Here is a 12,684-nt window from a genome sequence, read left to right on the forward strand (position 1 = left end):
TGTGCTTTCTGCTGCTGAGGACAGCGAATTTGAGGATATACTTCGCGTCAAGGATGTTTTTCTATTCAATTTCTTGAATAGCCATCTGTATACTTTATTGGATTCATAATCCGCCTGATCTCTGGCGAATTTTTTCAATTTGCCTTGACTTATATTATGTTCCCATTTTTCCAAGTCCTTCTCAGTATCTTTTAGGCATTTTTCAAGATTCTTAGTTGACATATCTTTATGCATGACTTTTTCTATTTTTTCAATCTCATTATCCATTTCCACCAATAGAGAGGTATTTTTGTCCACTTTGATCTTAATGAACAAAATGGAACATGTAGTTGCTACTGTGATCCATTTACTAACAAGGGTTTCATCTTCAAGTTCAAAAGTGGGAAAAAGCTGGATTCTCAGACTCCTAGGAATTATTTTTTGATCTAGATCTCAAGTGAAGTTTTGGTCCACCAAAGTTTGGTTTTCTTGAATAATAGATTTTTGTATTGACGTATGGTTTCTTTATTTGAAGTGGAGGTGTCACTAAAACCACATGTACTACCTTTTTAAAAAATTTCTATAGCCTTAGATTGCCAGACCAGTTCTCTGGCTTTAGCCCCTTAAGCCCCGAGGGTGGTTTGCATGTTAATGACCAGGCCAATTTTTACAATTCTGACCACTGTCACTTTATGAGGTAATTACTCTGGAACGCTTCAACGGATCCCCCTGATCCTGAGAATGTTTTTTCGTGACATATTGTACTTCATGATTGTGGTAAAATTTCTCCGATAACACTTGCATTTATTTGTGAAAAAAATGGAAATTTGGCGAAAATTTTGAAAATTTAGCAATTTTCAAAATTTTAATTTTTATGCCCTTAAATCAGAGAGATATGTCACACAAAAGAGTTAATAAATAACATTTCCCACATGTCTACTTTACATCAGCACAATTTTGGAACCAAAATTTTTTTTTGTTAGGAAGCTATAAGGGTTAAAAGTTGACCAGCGATTTCTCATTTTTCCAACAAAATTTACAAAACCATTTTTTTATGGACCACATCACATTTGAAGTCACTTTGAGAGGTCTTTATGACAGAAAATACCCAAAAGTGACACCATTCTAAAAACTGCACCCCTCAAGGTGCTCAAAACCACATTCAAGAAGTTTATTAACCCTTCAGGTGCTTCACAGGAATTTTTTGAATGTGGAAGAAAAAAATGAACATTTAACTTTTTTCACAAAAATGTTACTTTAGACCCAATTTTTTTTATTTTCACAGGGGTAACAAGAAAAAATGGACCACAAAATTTGTTGTGCAATTTCCCCTGGGCACACAGATACCCAATATGTGGGGAAAAAACACTGTTTGGGCGCACGGCAGGGCTCGGAAGGGAAGGAGCGCCATTTGACTTTTTGATTGTAAAATTTTCTTGAATAATTAGCGGACGCCATGTTGTGTTTGGAGAGCCCCTGTGTGCCCAAACATTGGAGCTCCCCCACAAGTGACCCCATTTTGGAAACTAGACCCCCAAGGCACCTATCTAGATGCATAGTGAGCACTTGGAACCCCCAGGTGCTTCACAAATTGATTCGTAAAAATGAAAAAGTGAAAAAAAAAACCACTTTTTCATTTTTATGAATCAATTTGTGAAGCACCTGGGGGTTCCAAGTGCTCACTATGCATCTAGATAGGTGCCTTGTGGGTCTAGTTTCCAAAATGGGGTCACTTGTGGGGGAGCTTTAATGTTTGGGCACACAGTAGCTCTCCAAACGCAACATGGCGTCCGCTAACAATTTGAGCCGATTTTCCATTCAATTTGTTAGCGGACACCATGTCACGCTTGGAGAGCCCCTGTGTGCCCAAACATTGGAGCTCCCCCACAAGTGACCCCATTTTGGAAACTGGACACCCCAAGGCACCTATCTAGATGCATAGTGAGCACTTGGAACCCCCAGGTGCTTCACAAATTGATTCGTAAAAATGAAAAAAAAACACTTTTTCATATTTATGAATCAATTTGTGAAACACCTGGGGGTTCCAAGTGCTCATTATGCATCTAGATAGGTGCCTTGGGGGGTCTAGTTTCCAAAATGGGGTCACTTGTGGGGGAGCTCCAATGTTTGGGCACACAGGGACTCTCCAAATGCAACATGGTATCCGCTAACAAATTGTCGGCTCAAATTGTTAGCGGACATCATGTTGCGTTTGGAGAGCCCCTGTGTGCCCAAACATTGGAGCTCCCCCACAAGTGACCCCATTTTGGAAACTAGACCCCCCAAGGCACCTATCTAGATGCATAGTGAGCACTTGGAACCCCCAGGTGCTTCACAAATTGATTCGTAAAAATGAAAAAGTGAAAAAAAAAACACTTATTCATTTTTATGAATCAATTTGTGAAGCACCTGGGAGTTCCAAGTGCTCACTATGCATCTAGATAGATGCCTTGGGGGGTCTAGTTTCCAAAATGGGGTCACTTGTGGGGGAGCTCCAATGTTTGGGCACGCAGTAGCTCTCCAAACGCAACATGGCGTCCGCTAACAATTTGAGCCGATTTTCCATTCAATTTGTTAGCGGACACCATGTCGCGTTTGGAGAGCCCGTGATGTGCCTAAACATTGGAGCTCCCCCACAAGTGACCCCATTTTGGAAACTAGACCCCCCAAGGCACCTATCTAGATGCATAGTGAGCACTTGGAACCCCCAGGTGCTTCACAAATTGATTCGTAAAAATGAAAAAGTGAAAAAAAAACCCACTTTTTCATTTTTATGAATCAATTTGTGAAGCACCTGGGGGTTCCAAGTGCTCACTATGCATCTAGATAGGTGCCTTGTGGGTCTAGTTTCCAAAATGGGGCCACTTGTGGGGGAGCTTTAATGTTTGGGCACACAGTAGCTCTCCAAACGCAACATGGCGTCCGCTAACAATTTGAGCCGATTTTCCAATTTGTTAGCGGACACCATGTCACGTTTGGAGAGCCCCTGTGTGCCCAAACATTGGAGCTCCCCCACAAGTGACCCAATTTTGGAAACTGGACACCCCAAGGCACCTATCTAGATGCATAGTGAGCACTTGGAACCCCCAGGTGCTTCACAAATTGATTCGTAAAAATGAAAAAGTGAAAAAAAAAACACTTTTTCATATTTATGAATCAATTTGTGAAACACCTGGGGGTTCCAAGTGCTCATTATGCATCTAGATAGGTGCCTTGGGGGGTCTAGTTTCCAAAATGGGGTCACTTGTGGGGGAGCTCCAATGTTTGGGCACACAGGGACTCTCCAAATGCAACATGGTATTCGCTAACAAATTGTCGGCTCAAATTGTTAGCGGACATCATGTTGCGTTTGGAGAGCCCCTGTGTGCCCAAACATTGGAGCTCCCCCACAAGTGACCCCATTTTGGAAACTAGACCCCCCAAGGCACCTATCTAGATGCATAGTGAGCACTTGGAACCCCCAGGTGCTTCACAAATTGATTCGTAAAAATGAAAAAGTGAAAAAAAAAACACTTTTTCATTTTTATGAATCAATTTGTGAAGCACCTGGTAGTTCCAAATGCTCACTATGCATCTAGATAGATGCCTTGGGGGGGTCTAGTTTCCAAAATGGGGTCACTTGTGGGGGAGCTCCAATGTTTGGGCACGCAGTAGCTCTCCAAACGCAACATGGCGTCCGCTAACAATTTGAGCCGATTTTCCATTCAATTTGTTAGCGGACACCATGTTGCGTTTGGAGAGCCCGTGATGTGCCTAAACAGTGGAGCTCCCCCACAAGTGACCCCATTTTGGAAACTATATCCCTCAAGGATTTTATTAAGGTGTATAGTGAACATTTTGAACCCAGAGGTACGACACAGAATTTGTTTACATCAGGTCATCATATTGAATAAGTTGTCATTAGTCTTGAGCGCAAGTGCTCGCTACTTGAGTTTGCATCGGGTACTCAGGTATGCACCATGTACAGCGTGTGCTCGAGTGACATGCTCGAGTCCCTGCTCCGCATGTTTCACGGTTATTAGACACCCCAAAAAAAACATGCGGGGATCACTCGTGCATGGCAGGCAATCCCCGTAAAGTTTTTTTGGCCGCGAAGCATATGGGGCAGAGACTCAAGCATGTCACTCAAATACCCACGATACTCAATGCATACCAGAGCACCGATGCAAACTCAAGTAGCGAGCACTTGCGCTCAACACTGGTTGCCATATCGTCATCTTTTTTTCTTACTTTTGAAAAAAATCCCAACCCCATCACAACCCCAACCCCAGCCCTAACCGTAGCACAACCCAAACCGTAGCACAACCCTAACCGTAGCACAACCCTAACCGTAGCACAACCCTAACCCTAGCACAACCCTAACCCTAGCACAACCCTAACCCTAGCACAACCCTAACCCCAAACCCAGCCCTAACCCTAGCCCAATCCTAACCCAAGAGTTTATTTTTGACGCCGTTCCTCGTGCGGTATAAATGATTAGACGACTTTATTCTTCGGGTCGGTGTGATTACAGCAATACCAGAATCATATGGGGTTTTTATGACTGACAGCTGTCACACACTAAAAGACGCATTTTTTGTAAAATCTAGTTTTTGCATCGCCATATTTTGAGAGCTATAATTTTTCCAGATTTTGGCAGACAGTCATTTGACGGCTCGTTTTTTGCGGGATGAGTTGACGTTGTTATTGGTGCCATTTTCAGGCACGTGACATTTTTTGATCGCTTTCTATTCCGATTTTTGTGAGGCAGAATAAACAAAAACCAACAATTCAGGAATTTTTTTTTTTTTTATTCTGTTCCGCGTGTGGTAAAATTGATAAGGCAGCTTTATTCTTCGGGTCAGTACATTTACAGCGGTACCACATTTATATCGTTTTTCTGTTTTGCACTTTTACATAATAAAAGCAATTTTATAGAAAAAATTATTTTTTAGCATAGCTTTATTCTGAGAGCTATAACTTTTTTATTTTTCGGCTGATGGAGCTGTATGTTGGTTTGTTTTTTGCGGGACGAGATGACGTTTTCAGCGGTACCATTTTTATTTATATTTGTCTTTTTGATCGCGTGTTATTCCATTTTTTGTTTGGCGGTATGGTGATAAAGCATTGTTTCTTGCTTCGTATTTTTTTTTTTTTTTTTTTACCGTGTTCACTGAAGGGGTTAACTAGTGGGACAGTTTTATAGGTCAGGTTATTCCGGACGCGGCGATACCAAATATGTGTACTTTTATTGTTTTTTTTTAATAATAATATTTATTGATGGGTACATTATATTTTTATTTTTGGTGGATTATTTTTTTTTAATATTTTTGCAATTTTTTTTTTCACTTTCTGACACTTTTTTACTCTGTCCCACTCTGGGACTTTCACTTTTTTTTCTCTGATCGCCTGCATGGCACAGGAATGCAGCACCATCCCTGTGCCATGCAGGCTATCAGCGTTGGACAGGGAGATGATTGTTTGGAGATGCACTGCGCATGTCCAAACAATCTTCCTGCTGTCTGGTGACCCGGATGTTGTCATGACGACATCGGGTCGTCATGGCAACACCCGGGAAGCCTTTGCAGACAGCGCTGGAAGCCGGAAGAGGAGGTGAGTATCTGCGATCACCTCCCCTTGCCCCCGCAATGCTGCGATCGACTTCGATCGCAGCATCGCGGGGGTTAATGTGCTGGGAGCGGTGCAGGATCGCTCCCTGCGCATAGTATCGGGTGTCAGCTGTGACAATCAGCTGACACCCGGCGGCGATCGCGCCCGCACAGCCTGTGTGCGTGCGTGATCGCCATGACGTACTAATACGGGTCTGGCTCTTAAGTCCCAGGGCACAGACGCGTATTAGTACGTCAGATGTTGTTAAGGGGTTATGATCCATTTTGGATTTAATCAAACAATTTTTTACTTGGACACTCTGTAACGACAGAAATAATTAATATATCAAAAAAAGTTCAGTATCACCAAAAATTTAAATTCAGTGGTGTTACCCTACATGCGGAACAGTGCAAAAAAAAACTATTCCTGAGCTGTTGGTTTTTGTTTATTCTGCCTCCCAAAAATTGGAATAGAAAGCAATCAAACAATGTCGTGTGCCCGAAAATGGTACCAATGAAAACGTCAACTTGTCGTGCAAAAAACAAACCTTCACATGACTTTGTCGGTCGAAATATGGAAAAATTATAGCCATCAAAATATGGCGATGCAAAAACTAGTCTTTGCAAAAATAAGTGTATTTTAGTGTGTGACAGCAGCCAAACATAAAAACACGATATAAATCTGGTATCACTGTAATCGCACCGACCCAAAGAATAAAGTAGTCTAATCATGAAGAACGGCATAAAAAATAAATAAAATCAATTCTTCACCTGCTGCTTTGTTCTTTATGCCTCCCAAAGATCGAAGTAAGGCTCGGCTCACACATATCCTGCATTGTGCACTGAGGCCTTACACCGGGGTTTCTGTGTAAATCTCTGAAATACGTGATTGAGACGGAACCCCCGGCGGAAGACTCCCTGTAATGAGTGAGATGGAGGCACCGTGGACGCAGTCTGGCCTGTGATCCCACGGTGTCTGTCTTTTAATTAGATGTGCATAAAAGTGCCGTTAGCCACAGTTTTGTGAACCTCTGAAAAAAAGGACACCGCTAAACAGAGGCCAGATAGAGTCCAGAGTAACTCTGCTGCCTCTTTATAGTGAATGGATACTTCGGGGTAGGGTTAGGGTTAGGATTAGAGTTACAGTTAGGATTAGGGTTGTTTTAAGGTTAGGGTTGTGTTAGGGCTGGGATTTTTTCAAAAGTAAAGAAAAATATGATGACGATATAGCGACTAGTGTTGAGCGCAAGTGCTCGCTACTTGAGTTTGCATCGGGTGCTTGGGTATGCTCCGAGTATCGTGGGTGCCTGCCATACATGAGCAATCCCCGCATGTTTTATTTGGGTGTTTAACAACCGTGAAACATGCGGGGCGAGGATTCGATCATGTCACTTGCGCACCCACAATACTTGGTGCATACCCAGGTACCCGATGCAAACTCTAGTAGCAAGTACTTGTGCTCAAGACTAATGACAACTTATTCAATATGATGACCTAATGTTATCAAAATTCTGTGTCGCATGTCTGGGTTCAAAATGTTCACTATACCCCTTGATAAAATCCCTGAGGGGTCTAGTTTCCAAAATGGGGTCACTTGTGCGGGGTTTCCGCTGTTTAGGCACATCAGGAGCTCTCCAAATGCGACATGGCGTCCGCTCTCGATTCCAGCCAATTTTGCATTCATAAAGTCACACAGTGCTCCTTCCTTTCTGAACCTTCCATGCGTCCAAACAGTGGTTTTTCCCCACATTTGGGGTATCAGCGTACTCAGAAGAAATTGCACAACAGTTTTTGAGGTCCATTTTCTCCTCTTACCCTTGTGAAAATAAAAAATTTGGAGCTAAAAGATCATTTTTGTGGAAAAAGTTTTGTTTATTTTCATGGCTCTATGTTATAAACTTCTGTGAAGCACCTAGGGGTTCAGGGTGCTCACCACACATCTAGATAAGTTCATTGAGGAGTCTAGTTTCCAAAATGGGGCGGTTTCCACTGTTTAGGCATATTAGGGGCTCCCCAAACACGACATTGCATCAGCTAATTATTCAAGCAAATTTTACATTCAGAAAGTCAAATGGTGCTTCTTCCCATCCGAACCCAGCCATGCGCTCAATCCATGGTTTTGCCCCACATATGGGGCATCAGCTTACTCAGGAGAAATTACACAACAAATGGTATTGTGCAATTTCTCCTGTTACCTTTATGAAAATGTAAAATTGGGGGATAAAAAACATTTTTGTGCGAAAAATGTGAAAATGTTATTTTTATGGCTCAATGTTATAAACTTCTGTGAAGCACCTGGAGGTTCAAGATGTTCACCACAGATCTAGATAAGTTTCCTGAGGGGTTCTTTTTCCAAAATGATGTCACTTATGGGGTTTTTTCACTGTTTAGGCACATCAGGGGCTCCCAGAATGTGACATGCCGTCCGCTAATTATTCAAGCAAATTTTACATTCAAAAAGTCAAATGGCGCTCCTTCCCTTCCGAACCCTGCCATGTGCCCAAACAATGGTTTTCCCCCACATATGGGGTATCGGTGTGCTCAGGAGAAATTGCACAACAAATTTTGTGGTCCATTTTTTCCTGTTACTCTTGCAAAAATAAAAAAAAATAATTTCTAAAGTAACATTTTTGTGAAAAAAAGTTAAATGTTTATTGTTTTCTTCCATATTCCAAAACTTCCTGTGAAGCACCTGAAAGGTGTCACTTCTGGGTATTTTCTGTCATAAAGGCTCCTTAAAGTCACTTCAAATGTGATGTGGTCCCTAAAAAATTTTTTTTAAATTATGTTGGAAAAATGAAAAATCGCTGGTCAACTTTTAACCCTTATAACTTCTTAACAAAAAAAAAATTTGGTTTAAAAATTGTGCTGATGTAAAGTAGACATGTGGGAATTGTTATTTAGGAACTATGTAAAGTAGATATGTGAGAAATGTTATTTATTAACTATTTTGAGTGACATATCGCTCTGATTTAACCGAATGAAAATTAAAATTTCGCCAAATTTCAGATTTTTTCACAAAGTAACACAAGTAACATCGAAGAAATTTTAACACTATCATGAAGTACTATATGTCACGAAAAAACAATCTCAGAATCAGTGGGATCCGTTGAAGCGTTCCAAAGTTATTACATCATAAAGTGACAGTGGTCAGAATTGTAAAATTGCAAAAATTGGCCTGGTCATTAACGTGCAAACCACGTTTGGGGGTAAAGGGGTTAACACAACAAAAACAAAAATTAAATGGAGCAAATAATATATATTAAACCAAAGGAAAGTATCAAAAGTATCAGACAATTGTCTAGTACCAATAAGATGGTGACATATCTATACTAGGATATGAATGGCAGAACATTTGGGAATAATCAGAAACCCAAAGCAGAAACACCAAACATGAGTTTGGTCAAAAATCTTTATTTCACAAGCAATTGGTTACATGGTGGTACTGCAGAAGCGGGTGCCCACACTACATAAAATACAGTGATTGTATAATACACAAACTGTTATACAGTTATATGAAAAAGTTTGGGCACCCCTATTAATCTTAAGCTTAATGTTTTATAAAAATTGGTGTTTTTGCAACAGCTATTTCAGTTTGATATATGTAATAACTGTTGGACACAGTAATGCTTCTGCCGTGAAATGAGGTTTATTGTACTAACAGGAAATGTGCAATCTGCATTCAAACAAAATTTGACAGGTGCATAAGTATGGGCACCTCACCAGAAAAATGACATTAATATTTAGTAGATCCTCCTTTTGCAAAAATAACAGCCTCTAGTCGCTTCCTGTAGCTTTTAATGATTTCCTGGATCCTGGATGAAGGTATTTTTGACCATTCCTCTTTACAAAACAATTCCAGTTCAGTTAAGTTTGATGGTCGCCGAGCATGGACAGCCCTCTTCAAATTATCCCACAGATGTTCAATGATATTCAGGTCTGGGGACTGGGATGGCCATTCCAGAACATTGTAATTGTTCCTCTGCATGAATGCCTGAATAGATTTGGAGCGGAGTTTTGGATCATTGTCTTGCTGAAAGATCCATCCCCTGCGTAACTTCAACTTTGTCACTGATTCTTGAACATTATTGTCAAGAATCTGATGATACTGAGTGGAATCCATGCGTCCCTCAACTTTAACAAGATTCCCGGTGCCGGCATTGGCCACACAGCCCCAAAGCATGATGGAACCTCCACCAAATTTTACTGTGGGTAGCAAGTGTTTTTCTTGGAATGCTGTGTTTTTTTGCCGCCATGCATATCACCTTTTTGTATGACCAAACAACTCAATCTTGGTTTCATCAGTCCACAGTACCTTCTTCCAAAAAGAAATTGGCTTCTCCAAATGTGCTTTTGCATACCTCAGCCGACTCTGTTTGTGGCGTGCTTGCAGAAACGGCTTCGTTTGCATCACTCTCCCATACAGCTTCTCCTTGTGCAAAGTGCGTTGTATAGTTGACCGATGCACAGTGACACCATCTGCAGCAAGTTGATGCTGCAGCTCTCTGGAGGTGGTCTGAGGATTGTCTTTGACTGATCTCACCATTCTTCTTCTCTGCCTTTCTGATGTTTTTCTTGGCCTGCCACTTCTGGCCTTAACAAGAACTGTCCCTGTGTTCTTCCATTTCCTTACTATGTTCCTCACAGTGGAAACTGACAGGTTAAATCTCTGAGACAGCTTTTTCTATCCATCCCCTGAACAACTATGTTGAATAATCTTTGTTTTCAGATCATTTGATAGTTGTTTTGAGGAGCCCATGATGCCACTCTTCAGAGGAGATTCAAACAGGAGAACAACTTGCAAGTGGCCACTTTAAGTAGCTTTTCTCATGATTGCATACACCTGGCTATGAAGTTCAAAGCTCAATGAGGTTACAAAACCAAAAAAAGTGCTTTAGTAAGTCAGTAAAAAGTAGGTAGGAGTATTTAAAACAAGAAAATGATAAGGGTGCCCACACTTATGCACCTGTCAAATTTTGTTTGAATGCAGATTGCACATTTTCTGTTAGTACAATAAACCTCATTTCAAGGCAGAAACATTTCTGTATCCAACAGTTATTACATATATCAAACTGAAATAGCTGTTGCAAAAACACCAATTTTTATAAAACATTAAGCTTAAGATTAATAAGGGTGCCCAAACTTTTTCATATAACTGTATATGTACAGTAGGTGATATCCAGAAGTCTATTGATCCTATTCTGAACATTATTGGAGAGTTTGGTGAATGGTCAGGACTGTCCATTATTTGGGATAAATCGGTTATTCTACCATTTGATGATATCCCTTATTAGAGCATATTAGAACATGCACGAATACAAAGGGTTGAGAAATTCTAATACCTTGGTATAAATATCACAAAAAGAACTCCAGATTACATTGCACTGAATCTATATCTTCTTCTGGAAAAGTATAAAAAGAAAATAGATGCGTGGTGCAGATTACCATTATCGTCTGTAGGAAGAGGGAAACTTATTAAAAATGATATTGGTGCCCCAACTCTTATACATTCTGCATAATGCCCCTATTTGGATCCATAATTCCCATTTTCAGAAAATTCATAGCAAGTTTCGTTCTCTTATATGGATAGGCTAGGATAAAATGTGAATATCTTCAAAGTGACAAGGAATCTGGTGTTTTGGCGATTCCTAATGCACTAATGTACAGTGGGGAAAAAAAGTATTTAGTCAGCCACCAATTGTGCAAGTTCTCCCACTTAAAAAGATGAGAGAGGCTTGTAATTGACTTCATAGGTAGACCTCAACTATGAGAGACAAAATAAGAAAACAAATCCTGAAAATCACATTGTCTGATTTGGAAAGAAATTTTTTTCAAATTTTGGAGTAAAATAAGTATTTGGTCAATTACAAACAAGCAAGATTTCTGGCTCTCACAGACCTGTAACTTCTTCTTTAAGGGGCTCCTCTGTCCTCCACTCATTACCTGTAGTACTGGCACCTGTTTGAACTTGTTATCAGTATAAAAGACACCAGTCTGCAACCTCAAACAGCCACACTCCAAACTCCACTATGGTGAAGACCAAAGAGCTGTTGAAGGACACCAGAAACAAAATTGTAGCCCCACACCAGGCTGGGAAGACTGAATCTGTAATAGGCAAGCAGCTTGGTGTGAAGAAATCAACTGTGGGAGCAATAATTAGAAAATGGAAGACATACAAGACCACTGATAATCTCCCTTGATCTGGGGCTCCACACAAGATCTCACCCCATGGGGTCAAAATGATCTCAAGAACGGTGAGCAAAAATCCCAGAACCACACGCGGGGACCTAGTGAATGAGAGAGCGGGGACCAATGTTACACAGGCTACCATCAGTAACACACTACGCTGCCAGGGACTCAGATCCTGCAGTGCCAGACGTGTCCCCCTGCTTAAGCCATTACATGTCCGGGCCCCTCTAACGTTTGCTAGAGAGCATTTGGATGATTCATAAGAGTATTGGGAGAATGTCATATGGTCAGATGCAACCAAAGTAGAACTGTTTGGTAGAAACACAACTCGTCGTATTTGGAGGAGAAAGAATGCTGAGTTGCATCCAAATAACACCATACCTACTGTGAAGCATGGGGGTGGCAACATCATGCTTTGGAGCTGTTTCTCTGCCAAGGGACAAGGACGACTGATCCGTGTATATGAAAGAATGAATGGGACCATGTATCGTGAGATTTTGAGTGCAAACCTCCTTCCATCATGGGCGTGCAGAGGGGGTGAATATTCATGCCCTTTAATAGCGGGCACACGCGATCGCTCAGCAGCAGGAGCCGGGCTGCTGATACACTGTGAATATAGAATCCGGCACTCATTCAGTAGTATGAAATATAATTCTTAATCAAATAATTAAAGTTCCTTTAGAGATTCATGAAAAATGCAATCCACAACATGTGACATTTCGGTCGTTCAGCCACGACCTTCATCAGACTCTAATGCATACAAAAAAACAAAAGATATGTACAGAAACATTATGTGGATAAAAAATAAGGGAAAGGGTAGAATTCAAAAACATCATACAGGAAAGACGGACAATAAATCATTTCATTAGAGCATGTGGAGGATAATCTCTACTATAATCACAATGTAATACAATATTCAATGATATAG

At 40.8% G+C, this 12,684-nt stretch overlaps 1 protein-coding gene across 1 annotated transcript in view; it reads right to left on the bottom strand.

Moving 5' to 3' along the window:
* The window catches only part of LOC141182760 (uncharacterized), a 166,749-nt gene that overhangs the window by 114,425 nt on the left and 39,640 nt on the right, over nt 1-12,684 (bottom strand). The gene's annotated exons all lie outside the window — the stretch shown is intronic.

The sequence above is a fragment of the Phyllobates terribilis genome, unplaced genomic scaffold (genome assembly GCF_046119375.1).
Source record: "Phyllobates terribilis strain yellow unplaced genomic scaffold, ASM4611937v1 Scaffold_36__1_contigs__length_13169755, whole genome shotgun sequence".
NCBI lineage: Eukaryota > Metazoa > Chordata > Amphibia > Anura > Dendrobatidae > Phyllobates > Phyllobates terribilis.